General features: G+C 40.5%; 1 protein-coding gene across 2 annotated transcripts in view; it reads right to left on the reverse strand.

Moving 5' to 3' along the window:
- The window catches only part of FAM171A1 (family with sequence similarity 171 member A1), a 285,910-nt gene that overhangs the window by 151,160 nt on the left and 118,471 nt on the right, over positions 1-16,279 (reverse strand). The gene's annotated exons all lie outside the window — the stretch shown is intronic.

Consider the following 16,279-nt stretch of genomic DNA (forward strand, 5'->3'; position numbering starts at 1 on the left):
TCTAATACTGTATTGCTTTATATACCTTGGTCATTTTTTAAACAGGGGATATTTCTAAATATTGGAAGCTTGAGCTGGAACCAATTTTTTGCTTTAAATTAATAGAATTATTTTACTGAATGTGAAATAATTGTCAAGTACTCATCTAAGCTATCATTCTAATTCAAGAATTCCTCCAAAGCTACTTTTTATTCCTTCTTTCACAATTTGTGCTCTCTTCTCCATTCAAGCGCCAATCCTCCGTTCTTAAACCAGACCTCTTGTCTCTACTCTGTCTTCTCATTTGCCTATAAAAGGCACCACTGAGTCTCATTCACTTCAAACTTTGTTGCAAAATTAGAGGAAGATACACGTTAACAAATCCAGTCTCTTGTTTAACGGTAAAAATACATGTCCCTGATTTCTACTGTGCTATAGCTTAGCAGATCAATAAGTTACTACAATAATTTTTCAGAAAATGATACTTAACAAGTCAATCTATAACATATACATGCTACAGTCAACCTATACATTAACTAATGATAAAGCAAGACAAGCATTTGCTAATTTGGGGGAAAATAAACGAGAATTTTCCAAACCATCAAATGCCTGTTCTAGTAACCTCTACATTAGTTGGACACAGTGGGTTACTACTGCTTAAGAAACATAATGAGAACAGCCACTTTCAAACTGGAAACGGTCCTCTCTGACCAATCTGTGCACTTCTTCAGTACATGATGGTTTGAAATATCCATCTCAGTATAGTTAATAGAGTACTATATACCAATCTATATGATATACAGACCCAACAGGTCTTTTACAAGTATACAGTGTGCCCAAAACATACATAGGCAGACTGATGCTAACGAACTGCTGTAGGAACGAGCTCTGATGAAAGAGGTTATTGTAGCCTGATGTGCTATGAATCTTACACAGAATTAAATGATTGAGCATAAAGTTTATTGATTGTGGGATGAATTGTTCTACTAATGCTGATCACATGTATATGCTTGCTTTAGCAGAGCTGCTCCTGCAGTGCTTTTTTCTCATTTGTATAAATTGGCATTACTTTTTTAAAACTTGTGTTAATGTAGTTGTATCATCAAAGGAAGTGTTATTGCAAAATACATGTGGGATGTCAGAAATTTCTGGTCCATTGGCCGAGACACCGTAAACCCAACAGAACAGAGCATTCTGTGGAATGTATGGGGAGAGAGAGAAGATCCTCAAGTACCAAAAGAGTCCAAGAAAATGTGGCAGAAAGATACCGAAATAGTCCCAATTTACTGGGTGCCACTGACCTGGTTAGAAAGAACTTCCAGGTGCACTTTGATATTTTGCCTATGTAAATAGTACCCCGTGCTATGAAGGCTTGTCGTGGCTAAGGTATATGGTGTTATATGAGGTCATTACATGGGCAGCAAGTAGGCAAATGGTACTCATACAAGGTGTACCTTGTCTCTTTATATGAAACAATAAACACATTTTTCTACCAAATAAAGATAGCAGGGGTAACAATAAATAGTGAATTCATAAACCAATGTTTCCCAACCTTTTCAAGTCCAAGGCACACTTATGTTAATCAAAATGTTGTGTGGCAAAATGTTGAGCAGGCAATGTGGAAATGGAGATGACTATTATGGCCAAAACATGAGGTTCGGAAGCGTTGAAAGCCCCACTAGTGTCTTCAAAATGTTAACACAAAGGGAGGGAGGGAATGGAAACTCACATAAGTCCATCACGGTGGACCAGCTCCCTCTCTCTATATACAAGTTCAGAAGAAGGGAGAGGTCAGTGTGGTGTGGACAGCTGGCTTGTTACGCTATCTTGGCTGCCAGAGCTCTGCTGCCACCAACACTCAAACTGAGTCACTTCCAGAGATCTCCCCATCTTACTCAATCTGGGGATAAGACAGAAGCTGGAAGAACTCAAAGGAGGCGGCTCAAGAGGAGACAGATGAGGAGGTGCTGTGTACAATATGTGTGCTGCACAATTTGGGTTCCAGCTATCCAGACCCTAAATGCTACCCACCAATTACCACAATCCTGGGCTCATGCTGTAGCTATGCAGAAGAGGCATGCATGCCTACAGAGGTTCAGAAAAAGGAGCTGCTACGCATTTAAGAGCCCCTGCCGGAGTCTCTTCTCTCTGTGAAGTGCTAAGAGCAGAGCCAGGTGCTTTCCTGGATCTGACTTTTCCGTGGCACACTTGATCAGGTCAAGTGGGAAGCACTGTCTTATACTAAACAGTAAAGTCATTTTTATTTTTAAATGACCTTTCTTTCACAATGTTAAATGTTATCAATATTCAAATGTTAAATAAACATATTACACACATATATATAGTTTCTACCTATTAACTTATTTTATGCTTTATTTCTTTAATACTTAACAGTAAAGCAGTTAAATCTTCATGAAACAACTATCAAACTTATCAGTGTTCTGGAACCTTTTTCAAGATTGCTATCAGATAAGTATTTGCTTTGTTCAGCGTATTACTCTCTAATTCTTTATTTTGTATCATGTTTCAACTTCTTATATTAAGAATTGATACTTTGTGTTCTGCTTCTGTTTCTTTTTAGCGTGGAATGAAACCCATTTCAAGAAGGTCCTCTCTCAAGTTCTACGTTTAATTTTCTTTTTCTGTTATTTATATGTGTGTTATTCTCTTCTTTAACTTTACTTTGCTTCTCTTTTCTTTTTCTTGTTTTGTGTCAGTCTTTTTGTGTACCAACTCAGGCCTGTTTCAGTATGTCCATGTATGTGTATACACTTATCTGTTCTTCCTCTTCTTATGCTCTCTCTCTCTGTCTGTTAATGGAGCTCCAATTGTTGCTGTCTTCTTCCTTTCTACTTCTGTTCTTTTTTTTACCTACTAGCCTATCCTTTAAAAAATAAATAAGAAAAACTAACTCCCTTTAACCACTTCTGGCTCTTCTGCATACTAAGTCAGTTATGTTCTCTAGGTGTTAGTGTCTTCGACGGCTTATTGATACTACATTACTCTAGGGCAAAGGGCCATCGGCGCCATTTTGATTAGGGGCAGTCGACGGCCTGAGAGGGGGAGATCGCTCCCAGATCCCCACTGGACCATCAGGGACTTTCAGTAAGTCTTGGGGGGGGGGGGGGGGTTTGCAATAAATTAAATTTGAAGGGCTGGGGTGGGGTTTGTTTGTTTTTTTTAAATGTGCCATTTCTCCCCTCCAAAAGCGATAAGAAAACCACACAAAATTTCGTGGGTTTTCTTATCGTTTTGTCGCCCCCTGAAACGCAATGAAATAGGAAATATCGTCTCTATTTCCTATTTCATCACAAACAGATGCACATCCCTAATAAAGAGCCCCGCTGTTCAAAAAGTCAAGTGCAGATTTCAACTGTGTGGGCCCAGAAGAAAGAGGAGATGCTTTACCACCAGCAGCAGGAGAAGGAGAAACTGGGCTGGGATATAAATGCTAGCCAAGGACGCTTCTTGAAGAAGTGAGAAAGAATGGAGACTTGAAGGAAGGGGAGGGGAAGAACAGAGATGGGGAGATCAGTGAAGAATTGGGAGTTAATTTGGGGGAGGGCAGGAGATTGGGAAAAATCAAGGTCTTGGGGATGAGTGAGGACTGGGAAGGGCAGGGAATCTGAGAATAGATGGGAGAGTGGGGATTCTGAAAGAGAGTTGGAAGGGAGAACAAGGAGTTCAGGATACAGGAACTCAGACTGAGCAGGAATTTAGGGTAGCTGGTGGGGACTTGGCACTTAGGTGAATATAAATTGGAGTGTGGGAGATATGAGTGAGAATGTGAGATGGGAGCTAAGAGAAGGAACTGAAAAACTTGGAGGGGGTAGAGAGTTGGTGTTAATGACCTGGACAATTAGAGAGTACTGGAGAGGGGGTGAGAAACAGTGGAAGTGGAGGGGGTGCTATGAAGGCAGTGAGAAAGGGTAGGAATAATTCCGGGGAGGCAGTGAAAGATGGATAATAGGAGTCTTGATAGGAGGTAAGAGAGAGAAGAAAGGGCTTGAGGCTAGAAATGGAATGAGTAACAGGGAAGGAGCTGGAGCTGGTGAGGGATGAGAGTCAGAGGAAGGTAGATGAGGGTTGGGGAGGGGGTAAGTACAAAGAGTGAAAATGGGGGGCTAGGGATTGGGTGAAAGACAGAGAAGGAACAGGAGGCTAGGAAATGAGTGAGAGACAGAGGGGGGAATGGGAGAACTGGGAAGGGGATGAATGTGGAAAATAGAAAGCTGATAGATGAGAGGTAAAAGAGGGAGACTGAGGATTAGAGGGTTAGAAAGTGAGGAGAAGGATGGGTTAAATTTAGCTATGAGAGGAGAGAGGCAGAGAAGAAAGAAACGGAGCAAGAAGATGAAAGAGAAAGATCAGTGTCAAGGACAGATGAAGAAAAAGAAGGGAAGAAGGCAGGATGAGGGAGAAGAATGGAAAATGGAAAGGAGATCCTGGAAAATAATTTAGAAAATCGAAAAGAGAGAACAAAGATAAACACATTTTCATTTTTTAGAGAAAGGAATATAACAGTTTTGGGACTGTGCTTTCCTTATTTTTTTTATTTTATTTTGCTCAGTATAGGTGGAAATGAATTAATACTTCTCTTTCTCCAGTGTTCACTGCTCACAGAGACTGGCTTCTTGGTTTCCCTTTAAGTTTTTGTCTACATGTTCTTATTTCTAATTTTTGGTCTCCTACTCTGTATTTAGGTAAGAGTCCATCTGTGTTCTGCGTGTGTGACCACAGTAAGTTTTTTTTGCTAGGGTGTAGGATCTTAGTAGGAATTTATAATATTCCAGCTTCTTCTGTTTTTCCAATAACAGGGATGTTGAAGTGTGGTGCTGCCATCTCCTAGTAATTCTGGGGGTCAGTTAGACTGCGGTATTTTTCCCAGTCGTATTTTACTGCTGGGGAAAGAGCAGATTGACAAGGCTGCGGGACTAATTACCACAGTCTTGTAATGCTGCAGTTTAGTAAATAAATCCCTTAGATTGCGAGCCCTCTGGGGTAGGGAAGTGCCAGCTTTGCCTGAAATGTAAGTCACCTTGTGCTTGGTTTGGAAAGGTGAATAATTAAATCCTTGGGGAGAGAAACGGGATTAAGAGCAGAAAGGTTAATTCAGTACTGCAGCTTGTTTCTCAATATGATAATGGGGCCTTGGGTTTTTTTTTAAGCCATAAAGAGTTTCGATTTTTCTTAATTAATGCCAGACTGATAAAAAATAAAGTGGAGATATTACATGATTTAGTTTTAAATCAAGGAGTTAAATAATTTCTGAACTAATTAAATAAGCTGTTCTTTGTAAATAATCACAGAATTAATTGAATAAGATGCTCTTTGAATACCTAAACTGTCAACAATTGTTCCTTGTATATCATCACTACCATTTACTGTATGAACACTCCACAATGCATTCAAACTACTGTAATATAATACCCTAATGCTTCCTAACTTATAACATAATACTTTAATTTCACTAACCATCCGCTATATAAATCCATTTTGAAGCGACTGACCAGCTGCAGCATAAGGCAGAATAAAAATATGAAACTGAGTTAAATTAAACTAAATTGATGTTCTAGGGCTTGTAGTAATATTTGAAGTGCTACCCTTCCATAGGTAAGGCAGGTGCTGTGCGAGTCCAGAGTGTTAGTCCAGTTTTAGTATGGCAGGTTTACAACAAAGGTCCTGTGTGGTTTTTCCAGAGTTTTGTGGTACATCAATTATGTACGGTAGTGGAGGGAGTTCGCTTTGTTAATAAGATCTGGAACCTAAACAGTTTAATATAATCAAAAATCCTATAATTCAATAAAAGTGAAAAAGGCGCATCAACGTGGCTTAAAGGCATACGCTCCTTGTTCAACCCCCGTACTGCTTAACAAGACAGAGATTATTAATTAGGTAGAGGTTAAGGGTCAATTCTGGAAAAGGTTAAGGATTATTTCACACTTTTGAGGCTAGAGTCAAACTTGCGTGTCTGCTTATTGATCATAAATAATAATTGTGTTATGTTTTAAGCTAAAAACAAAATTGAGAGTCTCCCAGTTCACGGTGTTGAGTATTGGGTGACAGTGCAATTTTTACTTGGTCATAGGTGCCAAATTGCCCGACTATGGCTCTAGGTAAATTTAAACTTAAAGATGAAAGATAGACAACTGTAGTAGTGGACAGTGTACTATGTACAAGATCGTTCCTGGCCAGCCTAGACAAAAAAATGGTAAAACAGATAAATGCAGATTCTGTAAAACAGAACGGAAAACAGTTACACATCTCATTGCTGGCTGTGACATAATAAGGTGGCACGGCTCATCCACTGAAAATGAAAGAAATGTAGACAATGAGGTAGTTGTCATCCTCTGCAACATTCCCATGCTGATCAATATAAAGCTAAACGCAGGAAAACGTGACATTGTGGTAAAAGAGAAAAACACAAGGACAGCATTGCTAATAGATGTTTCAGTAGCAAGTGACTATTCTGTACAAAGCATGGAACAAAAGAAGATCCTCAAGTGCCGAGACCAAGAGAATGTGGCAGAAAAATACAGAAATAGTCCCAACTCTCAGGCTCCGGTGGAGCGCACTGTTAACCGGCATTTGGACGCGCATTTTCGACGCGCTATTACCCCTACAACAAACCAAGACCTTGGAGAGGAAGTTGAGAGCGAAGAAGAGGATTTCAGCAGACTTGGGAAAGATGATGGACATGAGCACAGCTAGGGCAACATTAACCATGAATGTGATTAATTTAACTAATGACATAATACAGAAATAGTCTATTGGGCACATAGCTTGGAGTTATTTGATCCTTCTATTATGTACTGTCACGGATAGAGAGCCCTTGGCCTATGGCATGGTTGATGCAGCCTAGTAGGCAAACCTACTAGGTCTACGCTGACAGCTGGCAGACACTTCCTTACTGGGACTGGAGCTGGAGCTTCACCTATACCAGTCCCATTCCTCGCAGGTTGAGCCTTTGGGTTCCAGGAGCCAGCAGGGTTTAGGCAACTGTCCCTTAAGGAGTGGTCAGAGAGAGTCCAGGTATGGGCAGTGGTCAAGGCAGGCAGCGGGCAGACTATGTCCAGGTGCAGACCAAGGGTCAGAGCAGGCAACGAGCAAACGGTATGTGTCCAGGCCAAGGGTCAGGCAGGCAGCGAACAGACGGAGTCAGAATCCATGGCAGAGGTCAGAACCAGAGAATCAGGCCAAGACAAGACAAGATAGACAGAGACAAAACAGGGCAAGGTGGACAGGGCACGGCAACAGAAAAAGGGCAAGGGTACAGACGACAGATAGGCACAGAGACAGCAAGCCAAGGTACGGAAATAGTGAGACAAGGCACACATTGTAATGCAGGAGGACCCGTTGCGGAGGCACCGAGGAACGGGATAACTGGGCATAAGAGTGCAGCCTTCCCTAATGCCATCAGGCAGCACTGCCGCAGCTTTCCTGCTGCGGGGCCTATTTGAAAGGAGGGAGCAAGCACGGTAGTGGCAGCGTTCCAGCTGCGAATGCAGCAAGTTTGGCATCAGCCAGGTCAGCGGCTCCCAGGGGTATGTGTGGCCGGTCGTGGGGTCATCCTGCGACCGGCCAAATGTTACATATATGATCCATTTAACATGAAAGCTATTTTATATTGTTTTGTTTTTTTCCAGGGCATTGCAGCTATAACTACGGACACGGAGGCATTACATACTTCTGACTGGGAAGAAACTCGGCAGTCTCCTTCCTACTATAGAGGCGAGCTGTTCGGAGAATCAAAACTTTTCCTCATCCTCCTGTGTGATAAGAGCCTCTGCTTCCTGACAATCACCCAAGAAGGGCCTCCAGCGGCTGGAACTTGCACATATAGGAAAATGAAAATTCGTCTGTTTTTCCTGAAAATCTCTAAACTAAAAGAAGACCGCTCTGGTTCAGATTTAAGCTGACAATCAAACATTTACACCTTACTCTTAGGTAGCCTGTTCAGATTGGTCAAGGCTTCGGCCACAGCATTCATATTATGCGGACAGGGCAACAACAGAGAGCTTGCATGCATGCAGCCTTTCTTTCTCAGTTGGGGACCACATACAGAGACTGGGGGTCAAAGCAGTGCTTTGTTTAAAAACATATATTTCAGAGTCCAGAGGCAGCATCCCACAGGAACTGCTGTGGTCCCTCCCCACTCAAGACTAGGTGGGAATGACCATTGCAGAAAGGAGAGAAGGCATGATGATGATCATTTCTAATTTGAAAGATGCTGATCTCCTCATTCTCTCTAAGCAGTAATAATATAAAGGCTGGTTGATTTCTTTTTATGCTTTCCAATTACATAAACGGGCATAAGGATGTTCTTTGGAGACAGACCAGCAGATGTCCATCTGTCTGTTTATCCATTGGCACAATAACTCTTCAAAAAAGGAATGGAAATTCACATTTGTCACGCAGGAAGAAAATGTGAATATCTTGAATGAGTTTGAAAACCAGAAACAGCAGATTAGCTTATTCAGTGAACCAAGCCTCCAAAAATAATCCCCACTGATTTCTATGGGAAACTGGTGGAGCTGTGCAAGGTAGAAAAGCGTTCCATTTCAAAAGCACCCCCTCCTCCTTTCCAGCACTTTGGCAGACAGCAACACAGGCAGAGAGACAGAGAAATAATTGATGAAAGATGGTTCCGATAAAGGCACCTTCAAAGTCACTTCCTCCACACTTACAAAGTAAAAGCACCCCCAGACCTCACACTCACAACCCACCCACTGACTCCTTCACTACCATACCCACCCACAACCCACCTACTCTTTCATGCCCCCCACTAACCACAGACACAACCCCCCGCCACACACACACACACTATCTTCCAATACTCATACAACCCACATTCATATATAATTCCATACACACACATCCCAGTCACACATGCAATATACCCTATACAGGCCCTCCCACATACATCCCTTTCTACAAATCTATGTTGGAAGGATTTCCTAAAGCTATGCTCTTGCATGTTTTCTTTGCTTGTTTAGGCAGAGGTTTCATTCTCATGCTTTGGCAAAGTCATATCTTCATGTCTGCAATAAGTTGAGTAGCAGGATATTAAACCCCCATGTTATCCAGTCTTCAGTGCCAGCCAAAAGGGACTGTCCTCGGCCCGCAGCTCAGGTCCTGCACTTGAATCTTAGCCACAAAGAGGCTAAGAAGTAGGTTACTGTGCAGTGTGACAGAATCAGTGACTACTACTGAGCCTGCTTGAATTAGAAGATGCCAGTAGAAATGGACAAATAATTCAACCACGTGAATTTCAGCCCAGTTTTAGAGTTCAATGGAATGTTTTAGCATATGTACAAATTTGGAGGGAAAATTTTAATTGACATGCTCTCAGCAAATCTGGGGAAAATATGAATAAATGCACAGAAATTCAATAAAGATTCCAAAATTTGCAGAAATCTGCATCCAATCTGTCTCCGCAGATTTCCACATACTGGCAAATTCAGTTAAAGTCCATTGCGGATTCACTGTTTTGTGAAAGTTTGCAGTGGATTTTTATAAAACATGCTTAGCAACCTAATTCAGGGAACCTGTGTCTTGCAGGTTTGTTGAATTGATTGTCTAAGTTTTCAATAAAAGTTAGGACATTTCCAGATGCCATCATATGCTTCCCTTATAATACATATAATAAATTAAACTTCAGCCAGATGAGGAAAACACCAAAATTTTAGGGGAAAAGCATACCAAAAGAGACAATGGTAATAAATTAGAGTTTATTAAACTGAAGTCTTTTTTTTTTAATTTTAATGTAGGCTTTTAGTCTGATAAATCAATTTGTAAAAGTGAAAAGCTATGTAAATCAAGCACCTTGGAGACCAGAGCTAAAGTGCAGGATCTAGCACAGACTACTCGGCGCGTGGATAACCTCTGACCCAGAGAATGCATACTCATCTCTCAACAAGAGACATGATAAATGAGCAACCTTGCTCCCATGATCCCCCAAGGCTGCAAATATCAACTATATTCCCCTTCTACTTGTTGTTAACAATATGACAGCTCACCCCATGATACCAGTTATATTAATTACCAACCAAATTAAACTAATTGGAAGCATCATAAGGCAGAATTCAAACAATTTTGTTAAGTAAATGTCAAAAAGGGAAAAATAAAAATGACTTTGAATAGTAGTTAACCATTATAGCAAACCTTAATGGGGAACAATCACATGGAAATCCTGCATTCAGTCATGTCATTAGCATAAAAAAAATTGTTTCAGTTAAAAAAATCCCAAACAAACCTAGAAGCCAATACAAGTTCTGACATGTGGCCACATATATGGGCGGTTTATTGCTGGAAATGTCTTAGGTATCCACCAACAAACCTCGTTTCCTTAATATAATCCAATCTTCAACCTCCAAGTGACAAGGAAACCCCTTGGTGTGTGGTTTTTTTGTGTGGTTGCTATTGATAGACCAACCACTCTGTGGCTGGCCTGTTTCAGTAGCTCCCGTATTTTATTGTTTTATTTCCTTTTTCACACTTTAACTTGCAATTAGCAATTCTTAGAAATGTTTTAAAAGAAGTCATGTGCTTTATTGTTGGTGGTCCCATTATTTAGACACGACAGCAGATATTTCCCCGAGGCCCCTGAAGCAGGCAGAGTGCTGCCGAAACATGGCCACTGTCGGGCAGGCGGCTCTGAACCCTTTAACAGCGGCAGTAATCAGCATTCAGAAGATAAGATAAGTACCTGACCAAGGACTTGTACAAGTGAATGGTGGTGGTTCAGACCACGCACATTGGGAAATATAAGCACAAATGATTTAAGCATTGCTAATTGGGAAATAAAACAATAAAACATGGGAGCTACTGAAACTTAAGAATTGCTAATTGCAAGTTAAAGTGTGAAAAAGGAAATAAAACAATAAAATACAGGAGCTACTGAAACAGGCCAGCCACAGAGTGGTTGGTCTATCAGTAGCAACCGCACAAAAAACCCACACACCAAGGGGTTTCCTTGTCACTTGGAGGTTGAAGATTGGAAATGTCTTAGGGCCTGATTCTTCAAGGCGTTTTCCCCTAGACACGGAATGGGAGAGATGCCTTAGTGAATCAGGTCCTTAATTTGTTAATCCAAGACTATTTACCCCCATCCATGTGTCTCCTATGATGCACCTGTGCCCAAAATATGAATGAATTCTTTATCATTTTGAGCTTGATATTTGCAATCTGAGGATTTGAAAAATAATGACACGCGGATCAGAAAATTTTTGCTCATTAACGGCTCAGGGCCCAACACCAGGCCTCAAGCCCTCAACTCCTTCCGCAAAGTAGTCGTCATCAATTCTTTTCCCTGTTTAATGGAGCAGTGCCTTATCAGGACAAAGAAAAACATGCTTTGGTAATTACTGTCAATGGAGTTTTAAAGGCAGAACATGTTTTTTGGGTTTTTTTAATTAATGTTCTAAAAATTCATTAATAACATTATGGCTTAATTTAGTGAAATCAGTTTTCTTGAAATTTTAAGGAATATAGCACTTCTCCTCTTAGTGGGCGTGGCAGAGTATTAGTTAACAATAAAATATTTGACTTTATTAGTAATCCTTCACTTTCATTGCTCATTGATGTGATTGAGTAGCAACCACATTCTAATATTACTTTCTTTTAATCCTAAGATTTAAGTATTAATTCAATTTTAGCTGGTACGAAATGCTCTGGAGACTCAGGTGGAGTATCACTGACACACATGGAGCTTTATCCAATAAAGAGTTTATCCTTATGCATAGGATGGGGAAAAGTCATTTTCAAAACAAAGCTCAGTGTCTCTGTGTGTACAATGCCAGCAATCCATTCTAACTCACACATACTCACAGCAATGCACAGATATTATGAATTTCACATCCAAGTCAACAATGAATTTGGAAATGTTAATGGCATGACCACAGATTGTCAGCAATTTGAAAAGTACAGTGTGTGTGTTTTCTATAGGACTTTCACAAGGACTTCATGTGTTCAGATGGCATAGTACTTTTGCTCAGCGGCTAATTATAATTAATAACTGAATATTTTTTGTGATTTTTCAAATTTTATACAGACTAATAAAAATAATTTACCTTTATTCTCTGTGAATCTGTACAGTGTTCTTGCATTTTGTATGTACAATATTTATCCATTAGGAACACTTTCAATCAGTATAACTGCCTTTACAATTATTTCTTACTGTATATGTACATAGAAATCTGTCAATGTTCTGCTTTTCTACCATGGCAAAGTACTATAGTGACTGCCTTCAAGACTGCAGACAGGAAGAAACAGCCCACACAACCTACAAATTCCTGGGTGCCAGCCCAGGCATAAACTGAAACTAGCACTGCCACAGCAGATAATCCGCTCCTTTCTTTCCTACACCCTGCAGGAGCCCTGCTCTTCCTCATCCCTCTCATCCCCACAGAGATCCCATGCTTCTTCTTCCTTCCCTTTCTCTCCATACACCTCCACTGGCCCTGAACTTCATAAGGACATAAGAACATAAGAAATTGCCATGCTGGGTCAGACCAAGGGTCCATCAAGCCCAGCATCCTGTTTCCAACAGAGGCCAAACCAGGCCACAAGAACCTGGCAATTACCCAAACACCAAGAAGATCCCATGCTACTGATGCAATTAATAGCAGTGGCTGTTGCAATTGCTGGAAAAATCCATAGTAGCACTTACAAACGAAGTCATAGATATTAAAAATCAAGTAGTGCAGAATGTGAATGGATTAGCATAGCAGAATTTGAAAATGGAAACAATGGAAGAATGGCTGAAAGAAGTGGAAAAGATACAATCAAATCTAATTCAGAGTGACATTCTGGTAAATAAGAAAATTGAAAATATTGAAAATAATCTGAGCGCATATAATTTAAGATTTCTTAATTTCCCAGTTTTGAGAAATATTGCACCTACAGATCTGTTCAAATTGTAATCACAGATTTTGAAAATACCAGAAGAGATAAAGCCTGTAGTCACTAAAGCTTACTACCTGCCTTATACCGAAGTTAATCGTGAAAATATTGAAGAGCAGATATTACCTGATTTGACCGCATTGCTAGAATCTTCACAAGAGATGGTGGTGGCACAAAGGAGACCTATGTTGGTCTCCTTTGCATTTCTACTGGACAAGAATAATATATTTAAATACTTTTTTCAGAAACAGTCAAGCTTTGTTTTTTGGACAAAAAATATGGTGTTATCCAGATTTGGTTAAGAGCACTCAAATTAGAAGAAAGACATTTCTCAATATGAGAATGAAGTCTTACAAATGGGTGTGCGGTTCAAACTGCGCTTTCCATGTAAATATTGTATCTTTTATCAAGATCAAAAACTTTGTGTTTTTTGAGCCAACACAGCTTAGGACTTTCCTGGACTCTCATTCTCACTACTAGAGTGTTCTACTCTAGGAGTATTGAGATAGGCATAGATAGAAAATGTATTGGTAATCTCTCAGGCTGCCTTAAATTACAGATCTTAATTTCCTTCTGTTATATATAATACTCCATTATCCAGGGCTCTCCAGTATTTCTTTTATTTTTATTAAGTACAGATTAATCTATTGATGATTATTTTTCTGTTTCTATATTGTAAATTTTCTTTCTTGTACTTAAATATTTCCATATGCAAGTGGATGCTTGTTTATGTATTTAAAACGCAATAAATTAAAAAAAAATAGCAGTGGCTATTAGCTAAGTAAACTTGATTAATAGCAGGTAATGGACTTCTGCTGCAAGAACTTATCCAAACCTTTTTTGAACCCAGCTACACTAACTGCACTAACCACATCCTCTGGCAACAAATTCCAGAGCTTAATTGAGAACTTCTGTCTCCTTCTCTCGCCACCACCACCACCTATGATACTGCTCTTCCTTCTTCCCCACACCAGCATAGACACAGACAGTAGCAGCTCACGAACATCAAACGCGTGGTAGCTCCTCCCTCAGCCTTGCAATACCTATTATCTGGAAAGAAAGCAGGAAGGCATATAGCAGCTGTAACATAGTAGCATAGTAATGACAGCAGAAAAAGACCCAATGGTCCATCCAGTCTGCCCAGCAAGTTTCTTATGGTAATAACTGCTGCTCCGTGCAGGTTGCCCTCAAGCCTTATGTTAAGGATAGTAATATTTACAAACAAAGGCAAGCAACATCCATGCAGGTTATCCCCCAATCCTTATCTCAAGGGCAGGAATATTTACAATCAAAGGCAAGCAACTATCAAACCCATAACAAAATTACTGCTAGCAATATTTTTACAGGGTGAGCATCCTTCTTAGCTATTCAGTCAATGCTGCTTGAACATGCCTTGCTTTTAGACTTGGCTGTAGAAGCAGTCCTGTGCTTTTTTCCTAAAGTCTGTGTATCAGCATCCTGGACCATAAAAGTCAGGGCCCAGTATTGACTGTCTTCTAAATTCAATTCCCTCCCAACACCCCCTACCCCACCGTCGAAGCAAAGAGAGATATTGCAGTTGGGTCAAAAGTGTCAAAGCTTATAGGTTAAGGGTAGTATTCTCCTTACCTTCTGTTAAGAGTAGTAACTGCCGCTCCATGCAGGTTACTCCCAAGTTCCCCTTTTCTTCATTTCCAACCTCTAGCCTTTAGGGATCTGCAGTGTTTATCCCCTGCCCTTTTGAATTCATTTACTGTTTTTGTCCTCATCACCACCACCCTGTCCTCAAAGAAATATTTCCTGATGTTAGTTCTGAGTCATCCCCCCTGGAGTTTCATTTCATGACCCCTAGTTTTATAGATTCCTTTCCAACAGTAAAGTTTCAAAATTCATGCATCAGTAAAACCTTTCAGGTATCTCAAGGTCTGTATCATATCTCCCCTGCACCTCCTCTCTTCCAGGAAATACATATCTACTACCTTCATACTACCTTCAATACTACCTCCATACTACCTTCAAGTTCTGACTAAGAACCATTGATTCTTACTGTTTATACTATTTAAACACTACGTTCCTTAGGCCTATTCTTTCTAGCGTTCTAGCTTCCAAGTTTACTAACCTTGTTATATGTAACTTTATTCTTCTTGTTCTACTTATGGTTTTAGTTACAATTCCCCTATTCGATGTAAACCGATCTGATATGGTCTTCAAGCATGAAGGTCGGTATAGAAAAGGGTTAAATAAATAAATAAATATCTAGATCCTTCAGTCTCTTCCCATAAGTCTTCCAATACAGATCCCCACACCATTTTGGTCGCTCTTCACTGGATCGCCTCCATCCTATCGCTATCTTTTTGAGATATGGGCTCCAGAAATGAACACAGTACTCCAGGTGAGGCCTCATCAAGGACATTATCATCTCCTTTTTCTTACTGGTTATTCCTCTCTCTATGCAGCCCAGCATGCATCTAGGTTTAGCTATCGCCTTGTCACATTGCTTTGCTGCCTTCAGATCACCAGACCGTATTACCCCCAGATCCCCTCTCTCAGTTCATCCCCATCACACACAGTTCTTTTGGATTACTGCACCCCAAATGCATGACTCTGCACTTTATGGCACTGAATCCCAGCTGCCAAATCTTCGACCACTCTTCAAATTTTCTTAAATCAGTTTTCATTCTCTCTACTCCTTCAGGCGTGTCACTTCCACAATGTCGCTCACAAAGATATTGAACAGAACTGGTCTCAAAACTGATCCTTGTGGCACTCCACTTAACACTGTTTTCTCTTCACAATAGGTTCCATTTACCATTACATACTGTCTCTTGTCAGTCAACCAGTTTGTAATCCACTCTACCACCTTGGCCCCCACTCCCAAGCTTCTCATTTTATTCATGAGTCTCCTATGCCAGACCATATCAAAAGTATTGTTGAAATCTAAGTAAATCAAATAGAGTGCTCTTCCTTGATCCATTTCTCTAGTCCTCTAATAAAAATAAAATCATATTTGTTTGATAGAGCTATCCCCTGGTGAATCCATGCTGCCTTGGGTCCAGCAACCCACTGGATTGTAGAGAATTCACTATCCTTTCCTTCAGCAGAATCTCCAATAATTTTCCCACCACTGAGGTGAGACTAATCAGCCTGTAGTTTCCAGCCTCCACTCTGTTACCACTCTTGTGCAGCAGGACCAGAGCCGCTCTTCTCTAATCTTGCAGCACTACTCCGTTTCCAGGGATCTACTGAACAGGTTTTTCAGCAGACCCATCATCAGCACGTCTCTGAGCTCCATTAGCATCCTAGGATGTACCTAATCTGGCTGCATGAATTGTCCACTTTCAGTTTCCCTAGCTCTTCCCATACATTCTCTTCTGTAAACAGAGTTGCATCTACTCCACTCATATCTATGGTCATCAAC

The sequence above is a fragment of the Rhinatrema bivittatum genome, chromosome 2, assembly GCF_901001135.1.
Source record: "Rhinatrema bivittatum chromosome 2, aRhiBiv1.1, whole genome shotgun sequence".
NCBI classification, from domain to species: domain Eukaryota; kingdom Metazoa; phylum Chordata; class Amphibia; order Gymnophiona; family Rhinatrematidae; genus Rhinatrema; species Rhinatrema bivittatum.